The sequence below is a fragment of the Jaculus jaculus genome, chromosome 4, assembly GCF_020740685.1.
Source record: "Jaculus jaculus isolate mJacJac1 chromosome 4, mJacJac1.mat.Y.cur, whole genome shotgun sequence".
Taxonomy (NCBI): domain Eukaryota; kingdom Metazoa; phylum Chordata; class Mammalia; order Rodentia; family Dipodidae; genus Jaculus; species Jaculus jaculus.
Genome location: NC_059105.1, coordinates 9,547,537 through 9,566,889, shown reverse-complemented (window position 1 = coordinate 9,566,889; position 19,353 = coordinate 9,547,537).

Below are 19,353 nucleotides of genomic sequence, written 5' to 3'. Positions count from 1 at the left end.
TCCTTGCTTTGATTAATCTAGTTTATCTTTCTGCTTTTTTTTTTGTCACTTGCAACAAAATGAGCTCTTATTATTTACCTGGAAGGGATGAAAAGAAGGGAAAGCAGGGCTGGAGAGATGGCGTAGCGGTTAAGCGCTTTCCTGTGATGCCTAAGGACCCCGGTTTGAGGCTCGGTTCCCCAGGTCCCACGTTAGCCAGATGCACAAGGGGGTGCACGCGTCTGGAGTTCATTTGCAGAGGCTGGAAGCCCTGGTGCACCCATTCTCTCTCTCTCCCTCTATCTGTCTTTCTCTCTGTGTCTGTCGCTCTCAAATAAATAAATAAAAAATTTTTAAAAAAAGAAGGGAAAGCAATATTGTTTAGTATTATCCTGAGTACATATTACATATTGTATGTCTGGGCATAAATTAGTTGACATATTTTTAAATATTTTGTTTATTTATTTGTTGCAGAGAGAGAGAAAGAGAGTGTAGGAGAAGCATTGGGCGGGGGGGCTGAGACCAGGCCCTGAGATTACAGCACATACGTGACAGCCACTTCCCCCGTGAGCCAATCTAACCCTGCCTTAGCACCTGGACGCCGCTGACTCAGGAAACGAGCCAGTGAAAAAGGGACAACACAATGCCAAACAACGAATGGAAGCAGGGAGAGAAAAGAGATAGACCGAATGAGTGCACCAGGACTTCCAGCCACTGCTAAGAAACTCCAGGTGCCTGCACCACCCTGTGCATCTGGCTTACATGGGTCCTGGGGACTTGAACCTGGTTCCTTCAGCTTCATAGGCATGTAACTCATTCACTAAGCCATCTCTTCAGCCCTACTTGATATTTTTTTTTTAATGAAAAGTAAAGAAACAACCCCCAAAATAGCTTGTGTGATTGGTCTCATGTCTTGCTATAAACTATAGTCAGGACCACATAGAAATTTTACTCCATACCCAAAATATGATGCTTCTTCCAAATATCTGTCTGCATTTCTGCCTTTTAGACTATCTATATCTTTGTTTACAACGAGATTAGCTATGCAGATAATAGAAGATTTTAAACATCAGCAATAGCTGTTGCTAGCAAAGAGAATAATGAAGGTTAAACAGACCAAGGGAGACAGAAAGAGCCCAGAAAGAACTTCAATAGCAACTGCAGAGCTGCTCCATGTCCCAACCTCTGTCCAGATCCCATGGGTCAGCAAGTCTACTGCCAAGCCTCCACCATGCCTGCACCGTGGCAGCGCTCGCTCATACAGCCGCCCACGTCGCTCTCTCTGCCTTCGCTGACGAACGTTGTCGCTCTGGTGGGCCAGCTGTGCTAAATGGCTTGGAGGCGCCTGTGTTTTAGTTCAATCTGCCGATGAGTCACAGATCTCCATTTCCTTGTCTGTAAAAGGGTAAGAGGGGGAAAGTCTACAACTGTGGCAAGTGGAATTCAGAAAGAACACAAAATGTATTAGCTTTCTTCTCAACTTCTGCACAGCTGGCTAAGCCAAAGTAACTTGAAAAATAATTTACTGGCAGAATTCTTCCAGGCATGACATTTTCTGTGGCATATTTTACATAGCGGCATCTCCGTGAGGACTTTTGCCTCCATATACATAGACACGGCTTCAGAAGGAAATAATCTACTCCAACAGACTCAACGTGGTTCTGGACAGCAATTGGCAAATAGCCCATCCTTGTAATGCTTTCATTTACAAACACAGGGGCAAGGGAGATCGGACTATTCTGATAGTCAGTGTTTCTCCTTCCATTTCAGCCCATAGCACCAGGGATGAATGGGCAGAATGTTCCCTCTATCTAAAGTACAGACATAGTCATGTAGAGAATGCAGATGATAATTTTAGCTTTGAAAATGTATATCCAGAGCTGACGCTCTTTGACCATGTGCTTAGTACTTTTCAGGTTTCATATAAAGAAGAAAATGCAAATCCTACCTTCTACCTAGCTTTAAAAAAAAAAAGCATACCTGACAAAGTTCAAAACATGCACAATGAGTATGCATTCTGCCCCTGGGTTGCTAGTTTATCTTTTCTTTAAAATCTTCCATTTTCCTACATCACATTACATTTTTAAGCAGTGAGATAATTGCGTTCTTCAAAAGTTACCCATCAGTCTAAAAACCCAGCGGTGTTTATTCAGTTCTCATTATTACTTTGTTTTCTTAACAAGGTCTCCTAGGCTTGAGATTTTTCTATGGGCTAATGGGAGTCCTAGTGAAGCCAGCAAGGATCCTTGTTAGCTTCCCTGAGAGCTGTATTTTCACGATGTTGTGATGCATTTTGTTTAATATAGGAAAGCATCAACCACCTAGACTTGAAAAAAAAAAAACAAATGATATGTGGGTCTGAGGAGGAGCTCAGTGGGTAGAGTGCCTGCTGAGAATTTGGAATGTCTTGGGTTCAATCTCCAACATCACATGAAGACAGGCATGGTTTTCCACACCTGTAATCCAAGCACTCAGGAGGTAGAGGCAGGAAGATCAGAAGTTCCAGGTCGTCTCCGGCTACCTGTTGAGCTTAAGTAGCTTGAGGTATTCATATGGTTACAGCATTGGTTAGTTTTTGTGTGCTGATACAAAACCAAGCATGTTTGTGTGTGAATTTACGGAGTCTAAAGCTTTATAAGATGCAACGTACAGGGTGGTGTGTCATTGTGTGGACCTCAATGATAAATTGTGCTAGATTTGACACAGATTTTTTGATTTATTTTGCTGACTAAACTCAATAAATGTATTTTAAAACTCTAAGACTTGGTTTTTAAATGTACGCTGGGAGAATTTTAAGGATTAACTTAACAAAAATTCCAAAATCCATGTTAGAAACTGCTGCTCGGCTTACACAAGGCTCTTCAGATGCTCTTCTCAGTTACCTACCGCCTCCCAGTGGCTCAGGCACGCAAGCAAAGCATTCTGGGAAAGATGTAGCATTGGTCTTACCCCGTCCTGGAAGAAGTTGTGATGCTCAGGGTGAAGCAATCCATCTGAAAACATGAGAATAAAAAATACTAAAGATAGGACTGGAGAGATGGCTTAGCGGTTAAGCGCTTGCCTGTGAAGCCTAAGGACCCCGGTTCGAGGCTCGGTTCCCCAGGTCCCACGTTAGCCAGATGCACAAGGGGGCGCACGCGTCTGGAGTTCGTTTGCAGTGGCTGGAAGCCCTGGCGCGCCCATCCTCTCTCTCTCCCTCTGTCTTTCTCCCTGTGTCTGTCACTCTCAAATAAAATAAATAAATAATGAACAAAAAAAAATTTTTTTAAATACTAAAGATAGCACACAATAAAGTTAGAAAGAACTTGGCTCCAAGATGACATATATTCTTTTTTTTTAAATTTTTTTGTTCATTTTTATTTATTTATTTGAGAGTGACAGAGAGAGAAAGAGGCAGATAGAGAGCGAGAGTGAGTGATAATGGGCACGCCAGGGCTCCCAGCCACTGCAAATGAACTCCAGACGCATGCGCCCCCTTCTGCATCTGGCTAACGTGGGTCCTGGAGAATCAAGCCTGGAACTGGGGTCCTTAGGCTTCACAGGCAAGCGCTTAACCCCTAAGCCATCTCTCCAGCCCAAGATGACATACATTCTTGAGCAACTAGATGTGACCTACACTGTATCTCAAAGCTTGCTGTGCAAAATCAACAGCTTTTGTATAATAAAGTCTGCAAAGTTTTACATTATACATGGTGGTAGTGTGACTATCTGCTTCAGAAAAACAGTTGTCTCGGAGGCTGCAATTATAAGGTTAATCGTCCCCTTGTGGTGAATACAAGCTACTTAATAAATGAAAGCTTCTCCACACACACCTTTAAAACAATAGTATAAATGTTATAGACTTCACTTTTGCTTTATTTTGTTAAACTTTTAATTTATTTGTTCATTTAAACATGTGAGTGTGTGTGTGTGTGTTTGTGTGTGTGTGTGTGTGTGTGTGATGCCAGGGCCTCTGGCTACTGCAAAAGAACACAAGACACTTTTAACACTGTTATGTCTATCTCACATAGGTGGCTTGGGAATTGGACCTGCGCCAGATAGCTTTGCAAGTAAGTGCCTTTAACCACTGAGCAATCTTTGCAGCTCAGCTCTTTTGCTTTCTTATGGATAACTCAACTTGGCTATAGTCTAGAACCTTTAAGAAAGATCCTAATACTTTGCACACCCTTGTACATCATCACCAATCCAGTCCTCATATAGAATGTCCAAATGTCCAGCCCATTACAGATTTCTCTACTTCCCTCCTATCGTCACTTAGGGTGTGACAATTCAGCTGGCTCATTAGATTTACACATTCTTATAAGTGAATTTCTGTACATACTTTTCTTTCTGTCTGGAATGTTATAACCCTCTGACTAACTCCTAGATGGTGTATAGATCTTAGCTGTCATCACTTATTTAGAAAACATTTCCCCACCTTTCCAGGACTGATTATCTCCCCTTGTGTCCATATCTCTACTTTTATATCATTAAACATTTTGCATTAGCTTGAGTCTTTTTAAAATTAGCATATGTCTTCCTACTATCCTCTAAAGACCAGGAAAAGTAAGCCTGCTATTTGTTGTATTTTCCAATACTTTATATCCAGGTCAAATTCAACACTTAAGTAAGTGTTCAGTAATGACCTAGTCATAATGACACTTGGTGAATGGTTACTGTGAATCAAACACTTTAATTGGTGCTTTATATGCATTAGCTCAGTTTTGTGGTCACAGAGATTCTATTGCCCATTTTATGAAAGAGAAGCCTAGGCTCAGAGAAGTTAAGGGACTTCAGCGAGGTCATGCAGATTGTAAACCAAGATTTGAACCATGCAAATTGTCTTTAAAGACTGCTTTAACCCATCTACCACAGAATGACAACAGAATGACAAGATAAGATGACTCTTATACCTATTGGGTAGTGATAATCAACTTGCTTCTATAATACTGATAGCAAATATATATATATATATATATATATATATATATATATATATATGAAAATAGAAGCTGCTTTGGACAGTTTCTTCAGCTGTGTTGAGTGGGTAAGGTAAAAACTAAAATCATCCAATCTGTATTGTCAAATACTTGTTAGCCTGTGGCTATAAATACCAACTTACATTTATATTTTCCTTAAAACCAAAATGCCAGCATATTATATAACTTGATTTTCCTCCTCAATTTGCTTGTGCACCTTATTACCTCCTGTGAGAATACACATAGATTTTTTTACTACATTGTTTTTTATTATGCCATGTTGGATATGTTATATTGTGTGTGTCTTTTACTCTAAAACCAAAATTGTTTTGAAAGAGTGAAGAAAACAACATCTGCAATGATTGAAATCATATTAACTTTTTTTTTTTTCTATTCTCAAAGCACATCAATGTTATATAAGGAAAGGGAAAAATGATTAGTCCCAGGCTGAGGTTGACTGTGCCAAATAAGTATGCTAATTTTGTTGGCTAGGTTAAAAGACCCTGAAATTGGAGATTTGTGCAGGGATTTGCAAAGTACAGACTATTGTTTACATCCATATCTTTATACTCCAACCTCCAACCACTCATGTGTTGAAGATGAGATTGTATTTTGGAGAAGAAATGAGAATGAGGAGAGTCAGGGAAGGACAGAAAGAGGCCTGGAAGAAAACACTGAGTGTATCATTAATTGAAGCTAGTTGAATTTTTGCACGTCTACAATGACACACTAGTAACAAGTGAGAAGTAACTGACATGTTACAGTTTTGAAAGCATTGTTTCATTGCCAATCCCGTGCAATCCTCATCACCATTCTGAAAGCCCATTGTATGTATAAGGAAACTAAAGTGCACGTGAGTGGAGGGGAGGAGGGGGCGGTGGCTTGGATGAGGAATTTCAAGACGGCTCTTAGTGCATCGTGCAAGTCCACCCCGGGGAGAAGAGCATGGGTGTCACTTTTAAACAAGTGAGAGAAGAGTCGATGCAGAGAAGGCTTCTTTGGAGACCATCTTGCTCTTCTATAGAACTTGGGCCAAAGTTGTATGATTCCCTCCAGGTAGACTGCAGAGCAGAGTCACCTGGGTCATTCTAAATTTAATCCCTCCCAGACATCGCTTGGAAAGGTGTGGCTCCGGAAAACTCTTGGATTTGGTGGAAGTCGTGGGAATAAGAAAGAAGTTAAAAAGTGGTTGTGACAAGGGATCGGTATAATAAGAGCATCACAGCCAGATATCCCTGCCAGTGACCACAGAGTTAGCAAGCACAGGAGAATGGTTTCCTACCAGCATTCTCTCTAAATCATCAAGCCATCCTCCACCATTATTATCCTTAGGCAATGCCATGTCATCCTCAGCTTACTCCAGGTTAATGTCAACCGTCTAGTCTGCCAATGTAATCCCGAACCATTTTAGAGCTAAGTTATATTGCCATTTTCTCACAATTGAAACACTTCCTCCTGAAGTGGGGAGAGGGGCTATAAGTCTCAAGAAGATAAGAAAACCTCCCAGATACAGGAGGCTTAAAAACTTAATAGACCCAGTGAGCTCAGAAGGTCACAATTCACAAGGTCCCTCCCCAAGACAATATAAACAGTACCCCTTTCTGGAGAATAGGGACCTCCTTGTTGGAGGTCTTAAGCAGGTGGCTCCAAGCACACAGCTTCCGGGAGTCCTCACTCATGCAGGGCGGGCTTCCTGTGTCCCAGCTGTCCTTGTCACTTATGGTTCTACTGAGTAGCCCAAACCAACGATGTTCCACCACATCAGATTTGATGGCAATGGCTTCTTTAGTTTGTAGTTGGTGCCTATCTAGGGTGAATAGATGTTTGTTCACATGCCCCCAGGAAAAGTCAGACAATAAGCCATCAATACATGCATCAATTTTGTTCACTAGTCAAAATCAAAATGAGCGTCTTGCAATAAGAAGGACAGAATAATGAAAAGTAGGTTCCATTTCCAACTTCACCACTAGAAGCTCATGCAACCCAATGTATTTAAGTTTTCCCTTATACTGCTTTTAAGATGAGGACTTGGAAGGAAAAAAATTTACCTCTTTTCATTCCATTTGCAGGATTTGATTTGTTACAAGATATGGATTTGATGAGAAATGTGAGGAATTTGAACTCCACATATGAACCTACTGCGTGAGTTTCTAAGTAAAGTTAGGCAAACAAAGATTCAAAGAAAAAAATCTGAAATTAAATGTCTTTGAAGTGTTTTCCTGTATATAAAATTTTTATACTCATTGAAAATCCCAGTAGGGGGCTGGAGAGATGGCCTAGCGGTTAAGCGCTTGCCTGTGAAGCCTAAGGACCCCGGTTCGAGGCTCGGTTCCCCAGGTCCCATGTTAGCCAGATGCACAAGGGGGCGCACGCATCTGGAGTTCGTTTGCAGAGGCTGGAAGCCCTGGCGCGCCCATTCTCTCTCTCTCCCTCTATCTGTCTTTCTCTCTGTGTCTGTCGCTCTCAAATAAATAAATTTAAAAAGAAAAGGAAAAAGAAAATCCCAGTAGGTAGATCTTAGTTACAGCGAAAAATAAAGAAAATAAACCAGTTCTCTTTCTGAGGTTCTGTAGCATAACCTTTGCATCAATGTTGATAAGTCTCTTTTGAAGACCAAGTCACATTTCATGTTTTTGCCCCCAATATCTATGCAGTAAGGTATCTCCTTATCTTATTGAAATATATTTGACTTTCTTCAAATTGGATTGAAAATGAGACATCAAGGTAAAGCAATTTTAAAGCCATTTCCAAAACAAGAGGAATCTATTTTTTTTCTTATGATGGGGGAATACAAGGAAGAGAAAGTGGCAGGAACTAAAACAATGTGTGTTTCTGAGATTGATGGGCACTTGCAACACCCTTGAGGGAATAAGTCCTGATGCTTTTCCTTCTGTTTGTGCAAAAACGAGTGCTCACAGAGTTTGACTTTCTCAAGATCAAACAGAAACTTTACGTCAAAGCCTGGGCTGGGACTCAGATCCTGGCTCCCTCACCCTTCCTCGGCTCCTCCGCAGCCTGCTCTTTGATAGGCACTGGCACATCTTGTTTTGAGCTGAAGTTGTACTTGTGGTATGTGCAGCAGAAAGCACTCTGCCAACACAACAGCACTCTTTGAAATGGATCGAGGCTCGAGACATCCAAGCTAAAACATCACTCTGTGTCAAACTACATGAAGTAAGCATTTAAAAAATAAAAGGGCTCTGCCTTTTACAGCAACAAGGACTATTCCATATACCAAATGAAAACAGCAACTTCATTCACACATTCTCTTGAAAAGCAAAATTGGGCCATTTCACTGAACATAATATCAGATACTAGAAGCCAGTCTTGTCTCCACTGAGCAAGATCACCGCGCGTCTTCTAAGTGTTGTCTTTTGGGTGTTGACAGACGTGTTTCTGCAGAACAGGCTGAAATGAAGATGGAAAAATTAAATGGCCACTCTCCTGTCTTGGCACCTACCTGACAATCCTCTGCTCTGGTTTCCTTCCTTCTCTTCTTTGTGATTATTTTCTCCTTCCTTTCATCCTTCTTTTCCTCTTATACTCTTCTTCCTTTATTCCCTGCTTCCCATTTTTCCTTCCCAATGGTAATCATGACCCCTGGAATATCCTAATTCCCCATTCCTTCACTGTCCTTCACTGTTTGCTTCTTTCCTTTCCTTTGCCTCCCCCTGCCCATCACCTGTGTCCTTCCCCTAGTCATCATGATTCAGTGGGTTCCCTCTCTTCTTTTCTGAGTCAGTCTCCAGAGGACTGTGCCACTCTGTGCAGACACCAAACAGAGGCAGACACCAGTTACCAAGAAGTTCTAAGCCTAGGTTTAGAGCACCCTACCATGAAGGGATGTGTGAAATCTTTGAGTCTTGGGATCATAAAATCAGAGGAATCTTGGAGACAGACTCAACAAACTGTCACATTTAAGAAATGAGGACATTGATACTCACAGAAGCTACCTGATAAGTGAAGCAGAACTATGCATCAATCAAGTGTCCTGACTCTGGGTCAACCCTCTGGAATGGCCAGGGTCAGCTGCAACGTGAAGGTTCACGATAGAGGAATGGACAGGCCTACATTTCAAAGGCAGAAAAAGGGGTAATATGACGCTGTAGACTGCAGAACAGAGATGAGTGCATGTTTCTGTGAACTTGCCTGTCCCTCTCTATAATCTATTTCCAACAGTAGTTTTCAGCCATTCTTCTTTTGTTCTTACCCCAAATGCGATGCTACACATGGGGAAGCTTCACCTTTATGAAAGATCCTATTTTTTATGTTCACATTCATACTCTGGTCCACTTGGAAACACTTTTTCCCTTTTCCTAAGAAACTACTTGTTGGAGGGAGGCTCCCTCTGACTGTTCTGAGATCGCTTCCCACGCGTCATATCTGTCTCTGTGGCTCCTCTTCTTGTGGTTAATCTCTCTCAGAAACGTTTCAGGTTTTTTTTTTTTCTTTTATTTTTAACATGAATAGACATTCCAATCTTCCGGCTAAATTTTAACCCTTAAAAGTGTGTATATGAGACTCTAGACTTCCCTGCCCCTTTGAGGGGTGCTGGGAGGTGACGAGGTTCCAAAGAACGCTGCATTGTGTAACTATGCTGTGAGATCTGGCAAGGCGTCCTCCAGCCTCCTCTGCCACCACAACCCATCAGGAATGTGGACAGCCAGAACCAGCACAGACGGAACTAATGATGGAATTATTAGTTAAGATTAAAGGCATTTTTGTAGCAGAGGAAAATATTGAGACATAAAAACATATATGCAGATAATTTTTTCCAAATGCAGGCTCAGAACAAGTGGAATGACACCCTCATTGTCTAATAAAGGGAAGACAGTGGATGTTAGGAGGACATTATTGAGACGGCATTTCACAGGGAGGTTCTGTAGAAAGGACACTGAAATGGCAGAAACTGAAATCGTGTGCCGGGGGAGAGGGGCAAGTAGCGTTTCTCAAGTGTTAAACTGTACAGGGATCCCTGGGAACTCAGTGTTAAAATGAAGATTGTTTTTCTTCATGGGTCTAGGGTAGTGCCTGAGAATCTGCATGTCTGACAAGTGCCTGGTGACGGCGGCAGTGCTCCTCTGAGCCCGTACTGGGAACTCCTACCCCAGGCTTGCGTCACACTTGGCACTGCACTCCCAATATCCAGATGTGGATATAATCAACGTTGCTCTTTGCTAAACTTCAGTCCAGGCACTTCACACAACACACTTTAACCTTCCTGCTAACATAATATAAATGTCATTATTCTCTGTTTTTTATTTTAATTTTGTTTTTTATTTTTGACTATTTTCATGCATGTACACAATGAATTTTGATCTTATCAAACTACTCTCTCCTCTGGGTAGTATAAGCTCAAGCATTTAGTAATCTAATTATGGAGAAGTAATTTTCCAGCTGCCTAGGCACCCATGGAGTTCTGGACTCAAATTTTGCCAATGCAAGGGATTTCTTTCTTCCCAAGACAATGTTCCATTCTGTCCAGATGACATTAGGGAGTTATTGTGTTAAGAAGGGACACAGAAACCTGCCAGGTCAAGTCTATATCTCCATTCCAGCCCTTCCTAGCTTTGTAACTTGAACGTGTTCATTTTTTTCCACAGAAAGGCTCAATTTGTCTTGTTTTGATATTAGACATTTTTACCTCATGGGGCCACCACAAAAAAATAAATGACTCAGGCAAGAGAGATGGCTGAACGGTTAAGGCACTAGCTTGTGAATGTGAACTAGCTAATGACCCATGTTGGACTCTCCAGATCCCATGTAAGCCAGAAGCACAAAGGTGAGGCAAGTGCAAGCACACAGGTGTCCACTAGGTGGCACAAGTGTCTGGAGCTCAATTTCTATAGCTGAGGCCCCAGTGTGCCAAGTCTCTCTCTCTCTCTCTCTCTCTCTCTCTCTCTCTCTCTCTCTCTCTGTCTCTCTCTCTCTCTCTCTCTCTGTCTCTTGTTCTCTCTAAAATAAAAATTAAATTAAAAAATAAATTACTCCTGTGTTTAAAGACGAAGAAAGTACCCAGCATATTTCAAGTGACAAAATATGATTCATGTGGTGAAAAGTTCAGTAAAGTCCCCTCAAACTCATGCTAAGAGTGACATTTACATTGATTTGAAAATAATGTCTTTTCTCTGAAATATGTCATGGAACTTAGCATTGTTTGCAGTTATTGGGTGAATTTGTTTTGTAAGAAAATGGCACCTCTGTGTTCCAGTGCCCCAAACCAAACAGTAAATCTAGGCTTGAAAAAATAAATAAAATAAAATGGATACTTATAAAATGCACTAAAATGAGTAGAGAGGTACTGTCACAGAAGAGATTAGAACTCCCATAGGAACCCTTCTTGAGAGCATAACACATCTTGCTTTACGATATACAGATTGCTGTGCCTCCTTTTTTATAGGACCCATGGAGCATACTGCATTATCTCTTCTGTCTTTTGTAGCCTCTGGCTTTTGGTGCCATGCAGAGCACAATGATTCACTGTAGTCAATGCTTTAATATTACTGAAATATAACCCCTAGCCACCAAAATGATTTTCAAAACATGTGAATCTATCTGAATAAAAGGCAACCAACTATCTTTGCTGACTTTTCTTCCAGTTTCTTTTTCTCTGCCTCTTACCAGTTATCAAGAAGAAAAAAATGATGAAGACAAATTCTGAGTAAATTCTTCAAGCTCAGTCCATGTTCCCTTAGTAACACGCACCATTGGTTACCAAGAAACCACATTTGGACCAATTTAATTGGCCTTTCCTGGATTCAATTGTAATTTAGTGGTATATTGTGACGCCCCAAGATTTTCACTCACTCTACCTAATGAAGCCTGGCCTCATTTGGACATGATGACATCATTCTCGAAGCACCCTCAGTATGTAAAATAAGGAGGTGGAGCATCAAAAATGGTGCTGGCCTGTAGGTCCTGGTTCTGTAAGGCTTAGGCTTTGAAATGGAAACAAGTCCGAGGTTTACCAAAGCACACGTCCTTCCTTCGCTGGGCCGTCTGGGACCAGGGGAATTGTGGTCCTGTCTCCTGCTGCTGATCAGCCTGTGCCCTTGGCCTAAGGGCTTTTAAATATTTTAACACTCCACTTTTGGCTTCCAGCCCTGCAGGATTTTAATGGCTACAATGTCAGAAGGCTAAAGTTAACAATTAATTAGCACAGGCACACGGGCCTGAAAGGGATTTGGAGGACCCTAAAAGAGAAGCAGCTGGAAGCGAGTGAAACCTTTGAAAACTAGATCCTGTGACCGCTGTGCTTCCGCTCCCGGGCTTCTGACGCTTTCTGTCTCGGCCTCGGTTCTGGCGAGTCAGGGAAAGCCATGCTTGCTTTCTCCCTCCCTCCACGCGTTACTCCATTCTCCTCTTCTGTTATCTGCTCATTCTCCATCGCTCATCTCTTTGTACGTAATAAAACCTTTTTTTTAATTAGTGTGAATTTTAGGCTAGTAAAAATAAACTAGGGGCTTCATAGAATCAGAGGTTCTACCAATATTTTGTGCAATCGTCAGCAAGGCACGTTTTTGCGACCAAGGTATTTTCAATCTGAAAATGAGGCAGTTGAATTAGTCTCTGAGGTCTCTTCTAACTCTGAAAGGTTATTATTCAGAGCCAGCTGGCCACAAGGACAGAGTGGTATATTAATACTCTGTGGGGACCAGATTAAATAGGCCATGACAAATCAAAGGAAAAGTAGGACTGCGTGCCTTTGCGTGCTGCCATAGCTGAGAACTGTGAGTTCCAGAGACAAAGTGGTTCAGGTCTTAGACATACCCCTCAGTAGAGTTGGGGCTACTGTGGGATAACTTCGCAGGACCTGAAGTTGAGAACAGCTCCATGGACTGTTCATTCACCCATTTGTTCATTCATGCACTGAAATTGAAAACTGTGTTATACCCCATCCTATGCTAGGTGAGCACAGGTGAAAAATATGACCAGTGCATTTGTTATTGAGTTGCAAGAGAGTGAGGTTAGAGATGTTCCAATAACTCATTCGACTCCTCTCTTTCTTTTAGGTTATGTGATTCTCCACCATGTGACTATACAACATTGGACATGTGGCGTCTTTTGTGCCTAAAATGTTTAGGATAGAAAAGACTTGAAACAGAGCAAGGAAGATTATTTTTTCTTTCTGTGCATCTCCTAAGCACTTAGAAAAAGCTTAATAAGATTAGTCAATTAAATTAATAAAAATTAAATAATACAATTTAGCACTATGTGCCAGCTATTTGTTGTACAACATTGAATTATTTAGTTAGTTTTGTCATTTGTTAATAAACTGCAGTGAGGTATGATCATTTACACATGATAAAGTCTCCTCCTTTAAGTATAGTAACATTCTGTTAGGATGCTTTACAATTCATTACTACCTCCTGCCCGCGTCCCTTCCCCAGGAGCGTCTGCATCAGACGCACTCTCATCATAAAAGTGAAATCACACAATATGTAATCTTTTAGGGTTTTTTGAGGCAAGCCCAATAGACTACCATTTTTAACGCAAGAGAGGGAGAGAGAGAAAGAGAGAGAGATAATTGGCATGCCAGGGCCTCCAGCCATTGTAATGAAACTCCAGACATGTGTGTTCCCTTGTGCACATGAGCAAACTCGCGTGCTTGTGTCATTGTATGACAGACTTACGTGGGACCTGGAGAGCAAAACCTGAGTCCTTAGGCTTCACAGGCAAGGGCTTTAATTGCTAAGCCACTCTCCAGCCCACAATATGCAATCTTTACTGTCCAGCTTCATTAGCCTGAGCGATATATCCATGTTATTTCCATAGAAGTCATTTGCATTTTTCAATTACTGAGACATATTTCATTATAGGAACAGACCTCTGCTTGTCCATTCACTCATGTACTGAAGAGCACTTGGGCTGCTTCCAGTTGAGGACTATGACACATAACAAATTTATGATTCATGTCAACGTATAAGTCTTGTCATGGATACTTGTTCATTTCTCTTGGATAAACACCGAGGGGTGGAGGCACTGGACCACAGGATGGCATCTTGATGAGAGCAGGTTATAGTTCTACCAGTGTTTTTCTTTTTCAGCCTCCTCCCGATCCGGATAAGCTCTCCAGAGTTCCGTGTGTTTACCCCTGCTGTTTGTCAGGAGCCAGCAAACGTGGCCACCCTGCTGTGCTTGTGGATTTCAATACATGATTTTCTGACGATTAATGCTCTGAGCATCTGGCTATACGCACTTACTAAACACTGATTTCATTTTGTGAAGTTTGTTCACAAAATATACTCTTGATGGGTGAGTATTCTTAATGTATTCTTAATACCAGGTCCTTATGAGGTATATTTACTGTCAACATTTCATGCTGACATGCATCTCAAGTTATTTTTCTAATAGTCTTTTGTTCATCAGTTGGTTTTGCTTGCAATAAAGTTTGGATTTTCAACTGTTTAGAATTTACCTAGAGTATTTGCTTTCTGTCTATCCCTGCTTTTACTAAGATTTGGGGGTTTTATTTTAGAAGTCTTGTTTAGAAGTTTTCTTCGAAGATATTTTTTAAAGATGTTTACAGCTTTAATATTGATCTCAAACTGATGTTCGAGTTGAATGAATCGTGCGGATCAGAGGTCACGGCTAGTCTCCTCTGTGGCCATTCAAGATACCGCTGCATCATTTGCTGGAGAGAGGTTTTTCCTTTCCCTTTTTTGTCAAGATCAATTCATCATATAGGTGCAATTTGCTCTGTTGACCTGACTGTAAATCTTCAAGTGAATACCACACTATCTTGAACACTGAAGTTTGATAGTAAGTTAAACAAATCATGTCCTACAACTTGGATTTGATTTTTCCCCGCCAAAGCTGTTTTAGCTGTTAAGTGTCTTACATTTCTCTATTTCGTGAAGCTCACCGAGCCGCTAATCAAAGGACACCTTGGCGGCATGCATAGTTCCTGTGAACTTGGCACAGCACAAGGCTTACTGACCTGACAGAAAGCCCTGTCCTTCTCTGAAGTCTCACAAGAAAATGTCCAATACTGCTAACCATGCAGTATAATAATGAAATGATAGATGTTGCAGTCAGGTTCACGTTGCTGGCAGAAAACACCCTACCAAGAGTAGCTTGTGGGAACAAAAGGTTTATTTTGGCTTACAGACTCAAGGAGAAGCTCCACGATGGCAAGGGAAAACAATGGCATGAGCAGAGGGTGGACATCACCCTCTGGCCAATATCAGATGGACCATAGTAACAGGAGGGTGTGCCAAACACTGGCAAGAGGAAGCTGGCTATAACACCCATAAGCCCACCCTAACAATACAGTATCTCCAGAAGGTGTTAATTCCCAAATCACCCTCAGCTGGGCACCTAGCTTTCAGAACCCCTAAGTTTATGGGGGGGACACCTGAATCAACCCACCATCATAAATATTTCATAGGTGAATGTTTTTAGATTCAGAAAGTTCTTTCCTTTATATTCTGAGTTTTAAAGAGGTTGATCAATTTTACTGATCTTACTCACATTTTGAATAATTTTTTTTATTTGTTTTGTTTTCTGTACTTTAATCGTCATTACTCTTGCACTTGTTATTTTTTTCATTTTGGATTTTGGTGCACTCCAAAAATGTGTGTGTGTGTGATGCCCATGTGTGCGCAGACACAAGCACCTGTGGTGGTGTGTTCAGCGGCTTGAGAAGGGTATCCTGTCCTCCTGTATTGCTCGCCCGTGCATTCCTTGGGCCAGAGTCTCTCTCTGAGGCCAGGGCCACAGTTTCTCAAGCCCCAGAGAGTCACCTGTCTTTGATCTGCACTGGACTGGGCTTAAAATCATGCCTGGTCACCACCAGTTTATGTGGGTGCTGGGAAACCAAATTCAGATGGTATCAGGCCCTCATGCTTCAAGTGCCTTCTTAACTGCTGAGCCATCTTCCCAACCCACTCTCTCAAGTGAATTTGCTCTTCTTGGTTTCACTTCTCGAGGTAGAAACTTGGATTTTTGTTCTTCAGCAGTGCTTGTTTGCTTCATATATCTGGATGTAGTCTTGAATGCGATGTGACAGGCTCTTCCTTATAAATGGAATGGAATTATTGACATAGTTGGGTTTAAACCTACCACATTGCTCTATGTTTTCTATTCATTTCATCTAGCTTTTGTTTAATTATTGTTGCTCCCATCCTACCTCTTTTTCTATATTTATTTGGGCAATTAACATACTTATGGGCCTTGTTTCTTTTATTATTTTCAAACACATATTTGATATTTTAATAATCACTGTTTGGATGATAATATTCTTCATGTAACAAAATATACTTAATTAATATTTTTCTACTACAAAATTCATTGTTCATATATCACAGTTTGCTCATATGACCATTCTGTTCAATCCTTATGATAATCTAATTGTTTCTACCTTCCTCTAAGCTTTTGTGGCATTGCGTTCTAATTCAATATATGTTTTAAATAACTTCCTGCAGTGACATTATCTTTTTGTTTGGGGAATTAATTGTTCTTTTAAGGAAATTACGAAGGGACTACAAAACTAATATTTCTTATTAGTCCCTCTTGCTATTTCTTTAATATTTGTTGTCATATCATTGAATATGTTACATAGAAATGTTTCATGATACATGCTGAAAATATACTGGTGAAACAAAGAGCTCAAATGTCTCAAAGAAATATGTAATGACTAGATGACTATTCTTGGAGGCCAATAATGCAAATAAAAATAGGAAGTTTTTAAGACCTTATGACAAAGAAACAGTGAAAAGAGAGAGCAAATTCTTTATCCACAAGGAATTCACTTAAAAACAGTATGGATAAAAATTAGAATGATTATTCAGAATGTAGTAAGGCAAAGAGAAAGGAGCAGCATTAGGGAGTTATGTGGAGACGCCTGGTCTGAGTAACTGGGGGGAATGTCATAGACAATTTTCAATCGAGCCTTAAAGACAGGTGGGATTTAACAGGTGGAGTTATGGAAAGGGGCTGGCATAGCAAGCAGGAGGAATATCATGAGTAATCTTCTGAAAGTGGGGAGAGGCTTTGGAAATGACTCTGCAGATAGAAGTACTCGCTGAGGAAGCATGAGGCCCTGAGAGGGCTTGAGTTTGAACCCCAGCACCCCTTATAAAGCTTGGCATGGCCACAAATGCCTGTAATCCCAGGGCTGGGAGGGAGGGGGAAGAGGCAGGAGAATATTTGGGGTTTGCTGTTCTGTCAAAACTGACCAAAAATGGCAGCTACAGTTTCAGCAGGAGACTCTGTCTAAAGAAATTCAGAAACCGAACATGATGGCACATACCTTTAACCCCAGCCCTCGGGGGAGGCAGAGGGAGGAGGATGGTTAGGAGGAGTTCGAGGCCAGCCTGAGACTCCATAGTGAATTCCAGGTCAGCCTGAGCCAGAGCGAGACCCTGCCTCGAAAAACTAACTAACTAGCAACTAACAAACTAAAGAAAGAAATGAAGGAAAGAAGAAAGGAAGGAAGAGAGGAAGGAAGGAACGAAGGAAGGAAGAAGGAAGAATGAAGGAAGGAAGGAAGAAGGAAGGGCCATAGAGGAGTATGGCTGGCATTCTCCTCTGGCCTCTGCGTGTGTACACACCGGGCAGAAGCATGTGCACAAACACATATGCAAAAAAAGGGCATGTGTCAAGAAAAGATGAGAAATGAGGCTGGAGTCAGATGTCTCAGAGACATATCCTGTAACTTTGACCCCAAGCAGTGATTCCTGGATAATGCTTCCCTTAGGCAACAGAAGCGACGGTAAGTTGAAGGAAATGGGCGCTAGAATGTTGGGCCTGTGTTCTCTTGAGCATTCTACAATGGACCTGCCTTATAAATTGATTTGCCTTGCTTACCGATGCCTGCTTTCCATACTTTTAGGAAATCCTTCCATTATGCAACCCTGGAGGATAATAGTGATGCAGATAGTGCATTTTTTGAAGTTTAATTTTCTCACAAGTATAATATTCATTTATTCTGCTCACAATGTATTTGCCAAAAATACTTGCTATATTTGTGATTTTTAGTTCTATCCTTTCTCTACTTGTTTCATTTAAGTAACATATCAATTTGCTGTTGTTTTTAAGATAGAATAAGATCACTTTCCTTTACTTTTAATTGAAAAATGTTTTGGTCAAGTGTGATGGTACACTCCTTTAATCCCAGCACTTGGGAGGAAGAGGTAAGACGATCACTGTGAGTTAGAGGCCACCCTGAGAGTACGTAGTGAATTCTACTTCAGCCTGGACTACAGAGAAATCCTACCTCAAAAACACCAAAAAATATATATATATATTCATTTTTGAGAGGGAGAGTGAGAGAGAGAGAGAGAGAGAGAGAGAGAGAGAGAGAGAGAGAATGAGCATGCCAGGGCTTCCAGCCATCGCAAATGAACTCCAGACACATGTGCCACCTTGTGCATCTGGCTTACATGGGTCCTGGAGAATCGAATCTGGGTCCTTTGGCTTTGCAGGCAAGTTCTTTAACCACTAAGCCATCTCTCCAGCCCCACTTTCCTTTTTCTTTAGCTTTTAAAACTTTCAATGATATATTTTGCTCAAAGAAAATATATACCTGATATAGCCCATAATTTGATTGATTAAATGCCACATGTTATTTATTTGAGCCAATCAAATACACATTAAGTTGTTTCCATAACGTGTTTGTTTTCCTTTATACATTTGAAACATTTATTAAAGTTTAGGGCAATGTTGCTTTAGGGAACACACAATACCAGAGAGTTGCAACTTGATATTTAAAAACCTGACTTTAAATAATCCATTATGTCTATGACCTAGCTGAAAATTCATTTCTCTCTATCTTCTGTTCTCTCTCTCTCTGTATGTGTGTGCATATGTGTGTTTCATCAACTACAGAAAAATGAATACATGCAATATATACCTTTTTTATTTGAGAGCAACAGACAGAGAGAGAAAGAGGCAGGGAGAGAGAGAGAGAAAATGGGCATGCCAGGTCCTCCAGCTACTGCACATGGACTCCAGATGCGTGTATCCCCTGTGCATCTGGCTAACGTGGGTCCTGGGGAATCGAGCCTCAAACTGGGATCCCTAGGCTTCACAGGAAAGGGCTAAACCACTAAGCCATCTCCCAAGCCCTGTAATATAACTTTAGAGACATTGATTTTCTGAATTGCTTGAGAAAAATCCCTCATTTAAAAAAATGATGTTAATATTGGCAACCAGACATCCTAAAGCACACAGACCACATACACTCACACACACACACACACACACACACACACACACACACACACACACAAATAAATACTGAAATGAGAAGTTATATATGAGAAAATTCTTTATTTCTTTTAGACGGGGTCTGGCTGTATAATGAGGGCTGGCCCCCAAACTTACAATATCCTACCATTGCCAGTGCTAGATTTCAGATATGTGTCACCAGAAAAAAAATGAAATTTAGATCCTGAAAATGTTGCAATAACTA